The sequence below is a fragment of the Castor canadensis genome, chromosome 4 (assembly GCF_047511655.1).
Source record: "Castor canadensis chromosome 4, mCasCan1.hap1v2, whole genome shotgun sequence".
NCBI classification, from domain to species: Eukaryota; Metazoa; Chordata; class Mammalia; order Rodentia; family Castoridae; genus Castor; species Castor canadensis.
This window is the reverse complement of record NC_133389.1, coordinates 121,731,323-121,746,022: the sequence shown is the minus strand read 5'-3', so window position 1 is coordinate 121,746,022 and position 14,700 is coordinate 121,731,323. Positions and strand designations below refer to the sequence as shown.

At 36.4% G+C, this 14,700-nt stretch overlaps 1 protein-coding gene across 4 annotated transcripts in view; it reads right to left on the bottom strand.

Moving 5' to 3' along the window:
* B3galt1 (beta-1,3-galactosyltransferase 1) overlaps positions 1 to 14,700 on the bottom strand; it is a 466,025-nt gene that overhangs the window by 136,998 nt on the left and 314,327 nt on the right. The window contains exon 2 of one of the 4 annotated variants that reach the window (XR_012447245.1): positions 1,868 to 5,369. The exons of the other annotated variants lie outside the window; for them this stretch is intronic. The gene's annotated coding sequence lies outside the window, so the exon portion shown is untranslated. Of the gene's footprint in view, positions 1 to 1,867; positions 5,370 to 14,700 lie in introns of those variants that run through there. 4 annotated transcript variants of the gene reach the window in all.

Sequence of the window (14,700 nt, the reverse complement as noted above, 5' to 3'; positions counted from 1 at the left end):
CTTAAAATATTTACCAGCCTGAACACATTTCCACTAGCTTCCTGATGAGCCTGTCATTCCCTCCTAATCATGCAGATCATTAAATTCAGATTATATCTACACATGGCACACAATTCCAAGTGGCTCCAAATGTCTTTCTTCGGCTACGTGGCTTGTTTAAAAATCTTCTAAAAATGTGTAGCAAGAAAAAGAAGAAAAATTATCAGGTATGCAACCTAAATACTTTACTCATGTCTGTAATACAGTAACATTCAATGGATGCACGAACAAAAGTGAGCAAACAAAAAAGATGCATTTGGTAAACCCCTCTCACTGCTTTCCTGGGCTTTCTAGTATAGTACATCTGTGTAGATCTAGCTTCCTTTGAATTCTGTGGTCAAAAATTCTTGCATGTCATGCCATTGTCAATTGGTAGGGGTTGATAGGTAAGTGTTATAGAAACACCTTGTCACATCCTCACTAGGAGACAAAGAGGAGGTGTGGGTGAGAATCCCAGCTTACATACCCTGATCTTTCCAGTAGGGTCTGAGAGCAGCTCTGTCTGGGCCCCTCTGTTCAACCCAGCCCAACAGTTTGAGGTACAGAAAATGAATTGCTGTAACATTTTTATTAGTCCCTAGACAATTTCTCACTAAAGGATTTGCTACCCACATCCATTTGTTTGGGTTGATATTCCTTAGTAAGTTCATTTTTGTTGAAAATGTGGTCTAAAAATCCCATAAGATTCTGTTTGTTGAAAGACCATGTTACTTATAAATCCCATTTTCTCAAAATACTAACACAAGGATAGAATAGCCAAAACACTGAAAAAGCTGTTGGGTCTCTTTTGTTGGTGGAAGAAGCCTACAGTCTCTTCTCTCTGTGTCCACTACAAACAACAGTTCTGTGCTTTCACTGTTTATACATTGATAGGGAGGAAGATTTAAAGACTTTGATTTTAGATTATTAAAAATTAATCCTTTAAAAATTAATGTAAAATTAAAAATTAAGATAGGACAGGAAAATGAAAAGTATAGGTGGGAAAAGGTATAGGGCAGGCTGTAAGGAAGAAAAAGAAAATTGGTATGAGGGAATTGATGGAAGGAAAGAAAGAAAATAAAATAGAGAAGGGACAGTAGAGAATAAAACACAAGAAAGGTAAAACAAGGAAAGTAATGAACCAATTTATAGTTAAGGAATAAAACCTATGTATTATCTTGTTATTCAGCTGCAAGTGTTCATCCACCAAAAATCTAAACTGTTTGTGATACTTTGCATTGACATTCAGTACAAGTGGACTGAATACATGGATGCATTACAGATCACTCCTAAGTTCATTCTTGTTGCAAGCCAGTGTTTCTCCACACTGGACTAGATAATTGACATCAGCGAGGTCCTGTGTGTTATAGGATGTTTAGCACCATCTCTGGTCTCTAACTGTGGGACACTACTGCACTCCCTGTCAATTGTGTCAACCAAAAATGTCTCCAGGTATTGCCAAATTTCCCCTCGGGAAAAATTACCCATTTGAGAATCATTGCCCACTCCTAGGCACACACTGGAATATACTTAACCAGTACTATGAACTATACTTTGTAATTAAAGACACTAACCTGTTTAGACACAAGGAGAAAAATGTGTAAATGAGAAATTACTTGAGTTAATTGGTCTCATGGGATGGTCAATGTTCTCTTTCAGAAGAATGCTGTAACAATATAATAGGGTTCTTTTAAAGGAGAAAATTATTTATTGGCAATATGATGATTCATAATGATCACTCACAATATTAGTGAATATTACATCACATCATTTCCATGTTAAAGATATGATTATTTGTTATTTTATAATTTTGCTGTTATAAAAACTGTATTATAAACTTTATCCCAAATTCTGTTAAGCAGGGGTGCTGTATATATTCAGTTCCATATTAAGTCTGTTATTGTTCTTTTTCCTTTCTTCTTTTTTTTTGTTCAGTACTGGGGTTTGAACCCAGACCCCTGCACATGCTGGGTAAATACCACTGAACTACATACCTACCCCTGGCGTGTTTTTGGTACTCAGAAAAATTAAGCAATGATTTTATCCCTTAATCTTCTTCTTTTCTCCCACAGTTACTGGGAAGTTCCTGCAATATATTTCACTCTATGTAATATATCATTACTTGACCTTAAAAAATAAAACAAACAAACCCAAAACCAAATTATTTTAGTCAACATACACCCAGAAGAGTAACACATGTAGGTGGAGACCTAAGCCAAAGGAAAGAATTTTAAGAGGAAGCTTTTTTTCCAGTTGAAACAAAGTTAACACCAAACTCAAGGTGAACAATTCTAATAGGTACTGAGAAAGTTTTCCCAAATGTCATTCCCAATTCTCTTGTGACCAATGTCATATTTGTCACTTTCGGCCCTCAGACATTTAGCAAGAAGTTATTAAGATTATACAGACCAGGAACCCAAAGCAGGGGGCTGAAGAAGATAAATTTTTGTGGCATGTTTGTCAAACAGTATGTCAGATACAGAGAAGGAATCAAAATGGAATTCTTGCCCTGTCCACTCCAGTTAAGCCGTGTCTAGGCTCTGGATGTAATTTCCATAAACTCACCGAGTGCCTCTCAGTCAGTACTACACTCCCCATTCACTTGTTTTCTCGGGTTTACTGCTCAGAAACCCCATGCCTTCAGTCTGCCGTTCATACTTTAGAGAAGAGGAGACAGATTCAGTAAGGAAATGCAATTTAAGAAGGTTGGTGAGTAGCAGAACTGGAATGTGGACTAGGATATTCTAATTCTAAAATCATGGCTTTTCTGCTACACCTTGTTAATCTCTATAGAGGGATGGTTTTGGGGAAAGTGAGGTGGAATTTCCCCCACAAAGCACTCTTTCAACGTGGTTTACATTCCCACAATCCCTCATTATTCGTATCTATGTCAAGTCATGTGACTTACATAAATGCTCAGGAGTTCACTTTGAAGTCTGGAGGTATTGTTGGTGGGCACAGAAGTCAGAAAGGTATCAGAGAAGGTGAGAGAACATTCTAGATACTTGTTTGCATGTGTGCATAGGTGCACATTTATGCAGTTACTTAATAAATGTTCTGACATTGTTTTTGTACACTAGTATCTTTCGTGACTAACAGGCCCCTGAAGCCTGAGGACTTTGTTGACCCTTGTTCTTGGGTCTTTTGACAGTGCGTAGAGTAGAGTTCCGTCTGTAGTCAAATCATCTTTCCTATTGTCTGATTTATGTAAAGACTTTGCTGATCACGCAATCAGCTGTGTAGAAACTGGTAATAATGCAATATTATTTCTTCATATGTTTGCGTCTGAAGGCACCTATGTAAGTTTCTGTGACTGTGTGTATGCATTTTCAAAAATACATTGGAATTATACTTTTTATAGGTAATAATTTTATATAACATTTTATCATGAATATTTTAATACAGGTTTTATTGCATGAAATATGTGCTTCCATTTATATGTTCCATAATTTATTTCATTAACAAATTATGTAAATGTTTAACTAGCTAAAATTTGTCTCAAATAACATTTCCTCATTCAAAAATCTTTGTCTACATCTGTATTTATCTCTCTTGATGTAGAGTTTTAGAAATCAGATTATTGGATCAAAAGGTGGAAACATTTGAAGGCTTTCCAAGAGGGTTCAATTATTATTACCAGCTACACAGGAGGATGATTATGTAAAGGTAACCTCATCAGCATTAAACATTATCATTTAAAAATTAGTGCTTCTGCTCTGAGATGCAAATGATAATATCCTATTGCTACTTTAATTTGCATTCCTTTGATTGTTAGTGAGTTTGATTTTTAATAAGTTTATTAATGCAATTAAGAAAACCTAGTTCATTAACTTAAGTTCAAGTTTAAGAATAAACACAAGAAAGCTAAAGAGGCAAATATCCAAAGGTTAGTGGCTTCTCCAAGTACACATAAATAGATAAAACTCTTGGAATGACAATGTCAAAGGAAATGGTTCATCAATCTTTCATAGTTTTGGTAATATTCTCATTTTAATATGGGCTATAGATGCTTGACAGGTAAAGTTATAAGAAAGGTAAAGGCCTCTGGCTTTTAAATACATATTTATTTAACACTGAGTAACATACATATTCAAATGACAGAATTTGAACATTCTGCTCACATGGTTAGTTTATTGTAACATGGGATTCTTGAACAAAATAGAAATTACTTTCTCATTGATTTCATTACCTACTTCACAGCCACACAATGGCTCAATAAATAAGCAGGTAAACATCAGATTATCAGAAAATTACTGTAAATTTAGGCATAAACAATAGTCTTTCAAATACTATGAAAATGGAGTATCTGTACCATGCATCTTTAAACTGAGCACTCAGAATAACTAGCTATGGGCCAAACATTTCCATTAGCTCATTAACAATACGTCCAGGCTCAGGGCTGGGCTCCTCTTGGTCAGAAGACAAAGAATTGTACAGGTTAGTAGACTGGCAAGCATGAATACCACGTGGACTTGCTTGTGATTGTTCCTGCATTGTTTTACTTTGGAGCCAGCTAACGAATATGTAAAAGAAAGATGAGATATAAAATCAAGCATGGTTGTATGTGGGTCCCACTGCCTTTCTGAGAAATATGGAAGTATAGTTGAGTAGCTTCCAATGGAGTGAGAAATGTGCCAAGTTGAAGGAGCCAAGATTTATTATGGTCACTGAATTTCGCAACTTTAGCAGGCAAGGGACATGTAAAATTGAAGGGTCTGATCACTACCCTGTAGGCACTCTCTTTCTCTTTGGTAAGTAATATGCTTTTTACTTGTCATTCATTGGCCCTATATTAGTTCCCCAAACTAACATCTGCCTGGTGCTTGTGACTTCTATCATTTTGTGAATCTTTTATAAAATTCTTTTGCAAAGGTGATGTTGTTTATAGCAAGTTATTTAAAAGAGTCAGTCATGGGGACATATTCATGGGCTATAAAGGTAATAGCAAGAGAATGCATAGAAAATTAGGGCAAATTAAACTCAATATTCATGTTTTCCTTAAAAATATAAACATATACATAACATATTTGTATTTCCACAAATATACGATAGCAAATATACTATATCAAAAATGGCTTCTAAATTATTTACTTCTAAAATTCATTCTAAATGGGTAAAACTTTTGCTCTACCAACTAAAATTTCTAAGTACAGTTAATTGTTTAATTTATCCATCCTAAAAACATTTATTGACTTAAAACTTGTCATTCATTCACCCACACCACATATACTTATTGGTTCTCTCCTTGGAGTAGTGTAATATGGCACCATAAATAGAACATGGTCCTTTCCCGAAGAGGCTTGTAGATACTTTTGATAGCAGGGTTATTAGAGATTCCAGATCTTCTCTGCCTAAGGGGGTAAGTGAGAGTTTTCTTTTGAGTGGGAAAATCCTTAGGAAACATTTGGACAGCTCTATGAAGTTATAATTGCCTTTTGACAGGTATCAGTAATGTTTAATCAGTGTCACTGCTTATGCTTAGAAGAGCGTGAGAAGAGTATATCCTTGGTATGTCATGCACTTGAAAATGCTAAAATGTTCTGGAGATTAGCAAGGAAACATAAAACTAGAGTGACCTTTAATCTTGTAATTGCAAACGAAATACATATGCACCTAATCAAAGGCCTCATGCAGCATCTCTGCAAGTTAGGAACCACTGCATTTCAGAAATGTAGGCTTCATGTTTCAGAGAGCATTTTTACAGATTGTAAACCTGCAGGGTAAGATGATAAAGGATAGCAGTTTAAAACAGGGGCTTTCCAGTTTTATAGCTTTGAGTTCAAATTCTACATTACTCATTTTTTAGAAGTGTGACCTTAAGGCAAATATTTAACCTAAGAACGCAATTTTTCTGTTCATAAAATAAGGAGAATAATGACACTCACTTCACAGGATTGTTATGGGAACTTAATTAGGCAACATAAAAGGCCTCAATGACACTGCCTGACATTGAAAAAGTGCTTAATAAACAACCTTATTATTAGGAAAAATATCAGTGTAGCTTTCCTTTCAGGTAATTTCTCAAAATAATAAATTTTAAGAGCACCTGACCTTGAATTGACCCATACTTCTGAACTAACAAAGCAATGTGATGCTTTAGTTTGAGACTTGATTCCATTGATTAGTCATAAGTAAGTTCTTCTAACTGTAAAATCCTTAGTTCAATAAAAATTTGGGGGATTTAAAAATAACTTATAGGGCCAGGCATGGTGGCTCACACCATCCAGGCCAGCCCAGGCCAAAAGGTAGTGAGATCCCATCTTATCCCATAACCATGTGGCACACAGCTGTCATCCTCACTACACAGTAGGTATAAATAGGAAGTCATGGTCTGGACCACCCACGGGGAAAAGTGGGAGACCCTATTTGAAAAAGAAGTAAAAAGTGTTGAAGTGGTAAATTTTCTGCTTATCAAGCACAAGAACCTTAGTTCAAACTCTAGTACCACCAAAACCAATCAATCAATCAATAAAAATTATAGCATAATTTATAAAGGCAATGATTTGGTATACAAACCATGAGTGTAATTATTCCCCCTCAATTTGTATTTAAGTATTGGTTAGCTTTACATTGTCAAATCCTTTGCCAAATTCCAGTAAGTATGAGAAAGAACGCTCCAGGATGTTCCCTCTGCCCTTGCCCCATCCCAACCAGGACTGTTTTCATTTCCTTTATGTTTGTGCAATATAAGAGTAGTTGTAAGAGGAGAACTCTCTGAAAATAGCTTCATCTATCCATTTTTGTCCTCTTTGCTATAAGTTCATGGATTCATGCAAGACAACCTTCAAAGAGCAAATATGGAAGACACTGATTGACAGCTTGACAGAAGTTTCAATTGTTCAGAACCAGAGTATGTATGTATTTTGGGATTGGGATGGGAAAAAAAAAAGGGAAGAAAATAATTCTTCATCTACATCTAATATATGTCAGGTACTATGAAGACACTTCTACATGTGACCATACATAATCCTTACAAAAATCTTAGACTAGATTATTAGTCCATGGTTTTGAGTCAGAAAACTCAGCCCAAAGACCTTAAATCTAATGTCTGTCCAAGGTCACATAGTCAGCAAGATATGGAACTGACTATAGACCTCTTCTTGTTTTACTACACAATAGTAAGTGTGCTTTTTGGAGAGGATTTATTAATTCTTAATATGTACTTATTGAATATCTAGCTGCTGACAAGGTGGGGTCAGGACAAGGCATGGTGATGTCACTTTGGGATGAAGTGTTTGCCTTTAAGGAGCTAAAAATTGAACTGGGAATTTAAAACTTTCTCTTTCCAATTATAATTCACAGAGTTCACAGAGTACTTAATGGTCTCATTAAGAGTGGGTACTAGCACAAAAAACTATAGAGGAAAACATAAGAGAAAATCTTTGTGACCTGGGTTAGGTAAAGATTTATGAGGTTTAATGCCAATAACATGATCCATGAAACAAAAAAGGTGATAAAATTAGACCTCATCAAGATTAATTTTTCCCTCTGGTAAAGATATTGTTGACAGAATGAAAATATGAACTACATACTCTGACAAAATATCCCTCAATCATATATCTAAAAAACCACTTGTATGCAGAATATCTCAAGAATTCTCAAAAACTCAAAAACAACCCAATTTAAAAATGAACAAAATATTTGAAGATTAACAAAGAAGGCATACAAATGGCAAATCAGTACATGAAGCAATCCCTAATCTCATTAGTCTTTAGGAAAATTAAAATTGAAACCTCAATGAAATATCACTAAACATTTATTAGAATGACTAAAAACAAAACAAAACAAAATCACCAACAATACCCAGTCCTAAAGAGGATATAGACCATTTAGAAATCTCATGTATCCCTGCTAGGAATGCCAATTGCTATTACTTCCTGGAAAACAGTTTGACATCTTTTATGAAAATAAACATATGCTTGCTCTATGACCTAGAGATTTCACTTCTAGATATTTAAAATGAAAATTCATGTTTGCATAAAACTGAATGTATGTTCATGTGTGTCCAATTCTGGAACAACTTATGTCCCTCAGCTGAATACTAAGTGAACAGACTGTGTCACCCCCATATAAGGAAATACTAATTAACAATAAATGTGAACAAATTATTGATATATGTAAAAACAAGTAGAAATCTCAAATGCATTATGCTAAACAAAAGAAGCCAGTCTCAAAAGGTTACCTACTATATGATCCTTTTTATATGATTGTGTTAGTCAACTTTCTGTTACTGTAATAAAATACCTAAGATAATCAATTTAGAAGAAGGAAAGGTTTATTTTGGTTCATGGTTTCAGCCCATTGTCTCTTGGACTTGCTGCTTTGAGTCTATGGTGGCAGAGTTCATCATGGCAGGAATAAGTGGTGGGAGAGCAGAGAGAGAGAGAAGAAGAGGAAGAGCCAGAAGTACCAATATCCCCTTCAGGGGCAAAATCCCCAACAACCTAAATTTCTTCCATTAGGTCCTACCTCCTAAAGCCTCCTCCACTTTCCAATAGTGCCAAGGACTGGGGACAAGCTTTCAGTACATGGACCTTTGGGGCATATTCAAGACACAAACACAAACACAAATGAGACTCTGGAAATGACAGAATGATAGGAAAAGAAAACAGCTCTGCTCTTAAGGATGAAAGGATTTGACTAGAAAGGAGCAGCATATTGGTTGGGGACTGGGGTGATAGAACCTTGTTCTATATATTATTGATGGTTGTGATTATACAATTCTGTGCATTTGTCAAAAGTCATAAAAGCCTACTGCAAAGTAAAATTTTTGTACATAACTTTCAAAAGGATGAAAATGAAAGCTCAAAGCTATACACACAATAAAGAACACACTGAGATTCATGAAATTCAGCAGGAGACTTGATTCTTCCTTGTTTAGACTTAATGAAACACAGAAGGCACATGGAGGCTGGTGTTGGAATTTGGCTGTGAACTTCCTCAGCACGTCACACTTTGCACTGTCTAGGATTTGTGTCTCTTGAAATTGCAGCCACAGGGTCTTAGGCTCAGTGACTTCAATGGTATGACTGACGCTGACTCAGGCTCCCAGAGCTGCTGGATTACCTGCCCCTGGGCCCCAGGTGCCCCCAGGAGAATCCAATGAATTTAACACAATTTCAAATACATTTTTTCTGGTCCCACCTAGCCCTTTAAATATAAATTCAATAGAAAAAATTTCTTATATTTGTCCATTAAATGTGAGAAAATTAGGTAATGTTGAAAGTATACTACCTTTTTTAAATGACTAGGATCTTGTTAAGCCATGCTTTCCTAAATGGAATAGCAAAAATAACAAGGTTCTAATTTATGATGAAGGCATTAGTAAAAACAAATAGGAACAAAAAACACCTTGGCTATTGTTAGAATCTTTACACATTTGCTATTAAGCACAGTCAAACCTTGCAGTCTCCAAATGTAGGGAAATTTCAAGCGTCTGGGTGAATTTCTTGGTGACAACACCAACAAAAAGAAGCATTTGGTGAACTTGTCAGAGGCAAATATCTCCTTTACACCCTGGGAATAACCTTTGTTTTTCTGGATGTCAACTTGAGTATCTAACATTTCAATTTATGTTCTAATAACTTCAATAATGAATATGTATCTGTCATCAAAATAATTGCTTCTATTATCAGAGGAAAGGCTTGTTCTATAGCCTTTGAACTAGGAGAACTGTGTGACATAAGTTAACAGACTTCATTAGAAGGTAATATCACAAATACTGAGTGGGGAGATTTGATCTACCTTTTTTCTGACCATGATGATTTCATTTTCTGTAAGGAAAGAAAATCAAAACCAAAACCAAAACCAAAAACCAAACCCCAAAACTCTAGGTAGATGCAAATAAACCAAGTCCCATTCCACTATTCAGAGTAGAGAAAGATTTTGGTTGTTGGGAAGCATGAAGTGAACAGTGTTGAGTTTCTTTGGATATTTAACAAATGCCTCTCTGATGGCTTTTTAATGTCAACTTGATTGGGCCAAGGGATGCCAGGTAGCTGGTCAGATTTATTTTGGGGTGGGTCTGTGAGGGTGTTTCTAATAGAGACTAAATTCAAATAAATTGCTAAGCTTATTTTTTAATCTGGCAAGTTAGTAAATGCATGTGAATTTTTTACATGGCTGAAATTTCTACAGAAAGGTTTCTTTCCCTGAGTTATGCCTCATTTCCTAGGAGTAATGAATACAAATAATTCTAGGAGACTGAAATGTCATTGGTAGGTTTAGGTCTGCAGATTTTACATGATCCTCTGCCATTCACAAATCCTGTCTTGGTCACTGGTTCCAGTTCTGATTTCCCATTGGTGGATTTGTCAGACCAAGTCCTATGTACCTTCCCTCCTTGGATACAAAACCAAGCAGCAAGAAACATCTTTAGCGTATCAGTGATCTAAGGTTGTGAAATGGCTTTGCATCCCCTAAGGGCTGTGGGGAAGAAGTCATTTTAAATACCTTGGAATATTGAGGAAAATCATGTCCAATAATCTCTCCCGACCCCCATCATTGGCAGAGGGGCCAGAGGTAAAGGCTGTGTGATTTCACTGGGTCAGAAAGGAGTTACTCATTTCTCAAATAATGTATTATTAGATAGCAACAGAGTTGAATGTTTGTGAAAAGTTCTTAGCTAAACTATGAGGAAGACCACCAGAGGGTTTGCCAGAATTTAATATAATTTTAGACTAGAGAGTCAATGTCTACGATTTGTTAGTTCTACCCTCATCTGAAAAAGAAAATGCATTTTCTAAAATGCATTACCTGATTTAATTTTGTGGTTGAAAGATTTTTTTGATTGCATATATTGTCTAGTCAGATTTGGTATCCTGTTACTTTGTCATGAAAATGTGTTTTCTCCTTATACTCATGATGTTTTTTATTTGATCAAACAAAGGCAAGCCAAATAAGAAAAAGAATAATGTTCATTTGGCTAAGAGGCAAATTCTAGTTATAAACCAAATCATTTAGAAATAAACCTTTTTTGAACCACCTTGGATCAAAACCAAGAACTTTATTGACTGTTTCTATTCCACAAGCAATATGCCATTGACTTCAGCTGGCCTCCACAGAATTATACCTGGAGGACTCCCAGATTAGACTTTTGGACTCACAGATTTGCTGTATCTCCTCTCACATGGAATGAGAAAGTTCTTGCTATACTTTCTCCCTGGGAAACAGCTATACTGTTTCCCTTCAGTGTAACTGTGCATCTTCTGTACACAACACTGCACACAGTTTCCCAGCCAGTACTCCTACAGTGAATCATGAATCACAATGCAGGCTAGTCCCTGGTAGCAGTCACCGCTACCCCTACTGGCTCTCCAAGCAGGCTGTATTTATAGTTATACCACTTTACATAGTGATCAAGTCAGTGACCTCAGAGCTGGATAGACTCTGCTCTTTCCAAAATGACCATGTGAGTTGTTCTCTTTTCTTCTCTTTCTTTTTTCTTTTTGTGGTACTTGGGTTGAACTTATGGCTTGGTGTTTGCCATAAAGAAGCTCTACTACTTGAGCCATGCTTCTAGCCCTTTTACTCTGGTTATTTTGAAGATAGGGTTTGGGTTTTCTCCCCCGCAGGCCAGTCTGAACCTCAATCCTCTTATTTTACACTTCCTGTAGTAGCTGGGATGACAGACGTGCACTACCATGCCCAGGTTTTTTAAAGTGAGATGGGTTTTGCAAATTTTTTGGCCTGGGCTTACCTCTAATTGTGATCCTCCCCATCGACAGGTGCCACTGTGTCCAGCTATTGGTCGAGATGGGCTCTCACAAACTCATTGTCCCAGCTAGACTCAGAACTGTGATCTTTCCAATCTCAGTGTCCCAAGTAGCAACGTTTATAGGTACGAGCCACTGGCTCCCAGCTAAGTTGTTTTTTAAGTGCAGAAAACTCCCATCTCCATATACATTATCTGGTGATGGGTCACTCAAAATCAAGGGGTTCCAGCCATACCTAAAGAAAGAGCTCACACATTTGGTTCCTAACTTGCTTTTTTTTTTTGGTTTTCGTAAACAAGGAACACCAAAGCCTCCTTGGTTCAGACCCAATCAGTCAGGCTACAGCACAGTTCAAGATTGAGTGCAGAAAGCCATTAGTTATTTTCATATCTGCATATTTTAATGAATCTGTGACTGAAGCAAAGTAATATGTGGAGTCTTTCCTTCTTTGCATTCATTATTTGCTCTGTTATGTTTTAGGCCCTTTAGCTAATTTGGAATAAATCAGGAAATAATTGTTTTTCTTTTTTATCGAAAAGTGTTTTTATCTAAGAAGAGAATTATAAAACTCATTAAATTCTTGAAATGTGTTCATTTTACATATTTATGAAAGTACATTCAAGATGCATAAATAAAAATGAATGCTTTTTTGTATTTATGCCAATCTAATTTAAACCTTTATAAAACAATAAGAAGCTAGCACCAATTCTGGCAAAAACTCATTCATGTGTTTGGGCTTCACTATGCAACTACTCCACCTGGGTTTGTAACTCTTTCCCAGCTGTGCAGACTATATGACTGAAAGGGGAAAGGGAGAAGCCAACTTTGAAGGATTGTAAACCCTTTAGGATTAATTTCTGAAAATGAACATGGGGACTAGTGGTAGTACCCCAGCAAGGATTATTTGGATGCAGTGACTTGAATAGACCACTAGACTTTTGTGAAGGGAAAGGACACTTGATATTTAATGTAGGCTCCTGTGTTATTTGGAGCTCTTAAACCTGAAGGAAAAAAAAAGAGTAAATTTTCAATTGCAACAAATCTTGCTTTGAAGATTGAGGTAATTGTATATATAAATGCAGGCTACACCTTCCCATTGCACTTAAAACTTGAAGCCTACAGATTGCATACGTTTTAAGCATGTAATGAGTTCATTTACAGAAATGGCTCCACTACTTCCATGTGAATGCTTCTGGGCATGTTTTAGCCCACGCCTCTCGCCCTGCATGAGCACTCTTCAGGATGCAAGTCCTTTGTCTCCAGGATGTGCTTGTAGCTCACGCTTTCCTTTGTTCCTCTTAAGACTATTAGTCCTTTCCTTTAGAGGCCTGAGATGGGTCCAGTGAACAAAAATAGTTTTTAAAGAACACAAATACACTAGCTTCTATTTTCACACTTGAGTAGTTCAGCCGAGATCTTAAAATGAGTCTGTTGGACATAGAGTAGAAGGAAGAACTGGTCACAATTTGTCTTCTCTTTTGTGTCCACGGCTGCTGTCCAGCCTTTGCTTGGTGTAACATGTGCAGCTGTGTTTATATTCCTGTGTTTATTTACTCTTTATTAATATCATTAACTTTTAAACCCAAGTTTTTTTATGCCTTTCTAATCACTAATAAGCCAACTAAAGTTTGCAAGAAAATATTAATTTCCCCAATCTTTTCTTTCATGGAAATTGTCAGCACTTATTTTAAAATTCAGTGTAGAGCCTGAATAGTTATCAGAATACCTAGTATCATTCTGTATACACTCTGAGTACTCAGTAAGTATTCATTGTTTCAAATTGCTTTGACTTTAAGTGTAGCTTAAAAATAATGAAAGCTAGAGATCTTGATGGAATGTATTAGCATCTTCTATGAAGGAAAAACCCTACATTTTATTTGAAGTGATTTTCCTATTTGATGGATGAGTGTCAGGTCTATTCACCCTATGGGCAAGAATGATAGTGATGTTTTAAATTAGGCCTCTAATAGCTCTTTTTTTGCTCTAAAGTGAGCATTTTCTTTGGCAAAAAATTAATTTTTACAGAAGAAAGAACTTTGCCGTAGGGATCTTACTGGTTTTCTCACTATTTCAACCTTATGTTAGCTAAACAGAGCCACTTCTGAAATCCTTTGTACAAAATGCTTAACCAAAATTCTTCTCTAACCTATCTGGAAAAATTTGGTGGAGATTTTTGTTCAGGAAGAATACTGAAGCCTGAAGTAGTGGCACGCATCTATAGTCCCAGTTACTCAGGAGGCTGAGGCAGAGCCCAGGAGTTTGAGGTCAACCTGAATGACATAGCAAGACCTTGTCTCAAAAAACAAACAAATAAACAAAAAACCCAAAAAAGGCCTGGACACATCACAAAGTCAAAAGAGACTTTACTCTTTTACCTTCATCAGCATCTAAGTAAATCGTTAAGCAAGAATAGCTATTTCCTTCTCCTTTTTTTTTTTTTTTTTGAGGTACTCAGGGCCTACACCTTGAGAGGCTCCACCAACCGTTTTTTGTGATTTTTTTTCCAACCACAATTTCTGATCTCTGCCTCCTGAGTAGCTAGGATTATAGGTGTGAGACATCAGCACCTGGCAGCAAATAACCATGATCTTAAATTTTATCTCTTTAGTTCATTAGTGTTTTTTTTGTTGTTGTTGTTCAAGCCTCCTTTGCATTCACCCAGCAATTTCTTTCTTCCTTCCTCTCTTGATCCCTCCTCCACTCCTTCCCACTCTCTCTCCTACTCCCCCCTTTCTAAAAGAAAGGGTTTAAAACAAAGACCTGACCTGGAACAACTCCTGCCTAGTCTTCCTAGCACTGGGATTACAAGCAGGTATGTGCCACCAAACCTGGCAAAGCAATTTCTTTCTTTAAAGCTACCTTAAGACTCCCAGTCATTTGGTTCACCTGAATAGCTGGGCTAGGGGCCTGCTCTAGAGGAAGAAATCTTGTTTTTATTCTTTAATTATAATCTCAGCATTGCCATGGG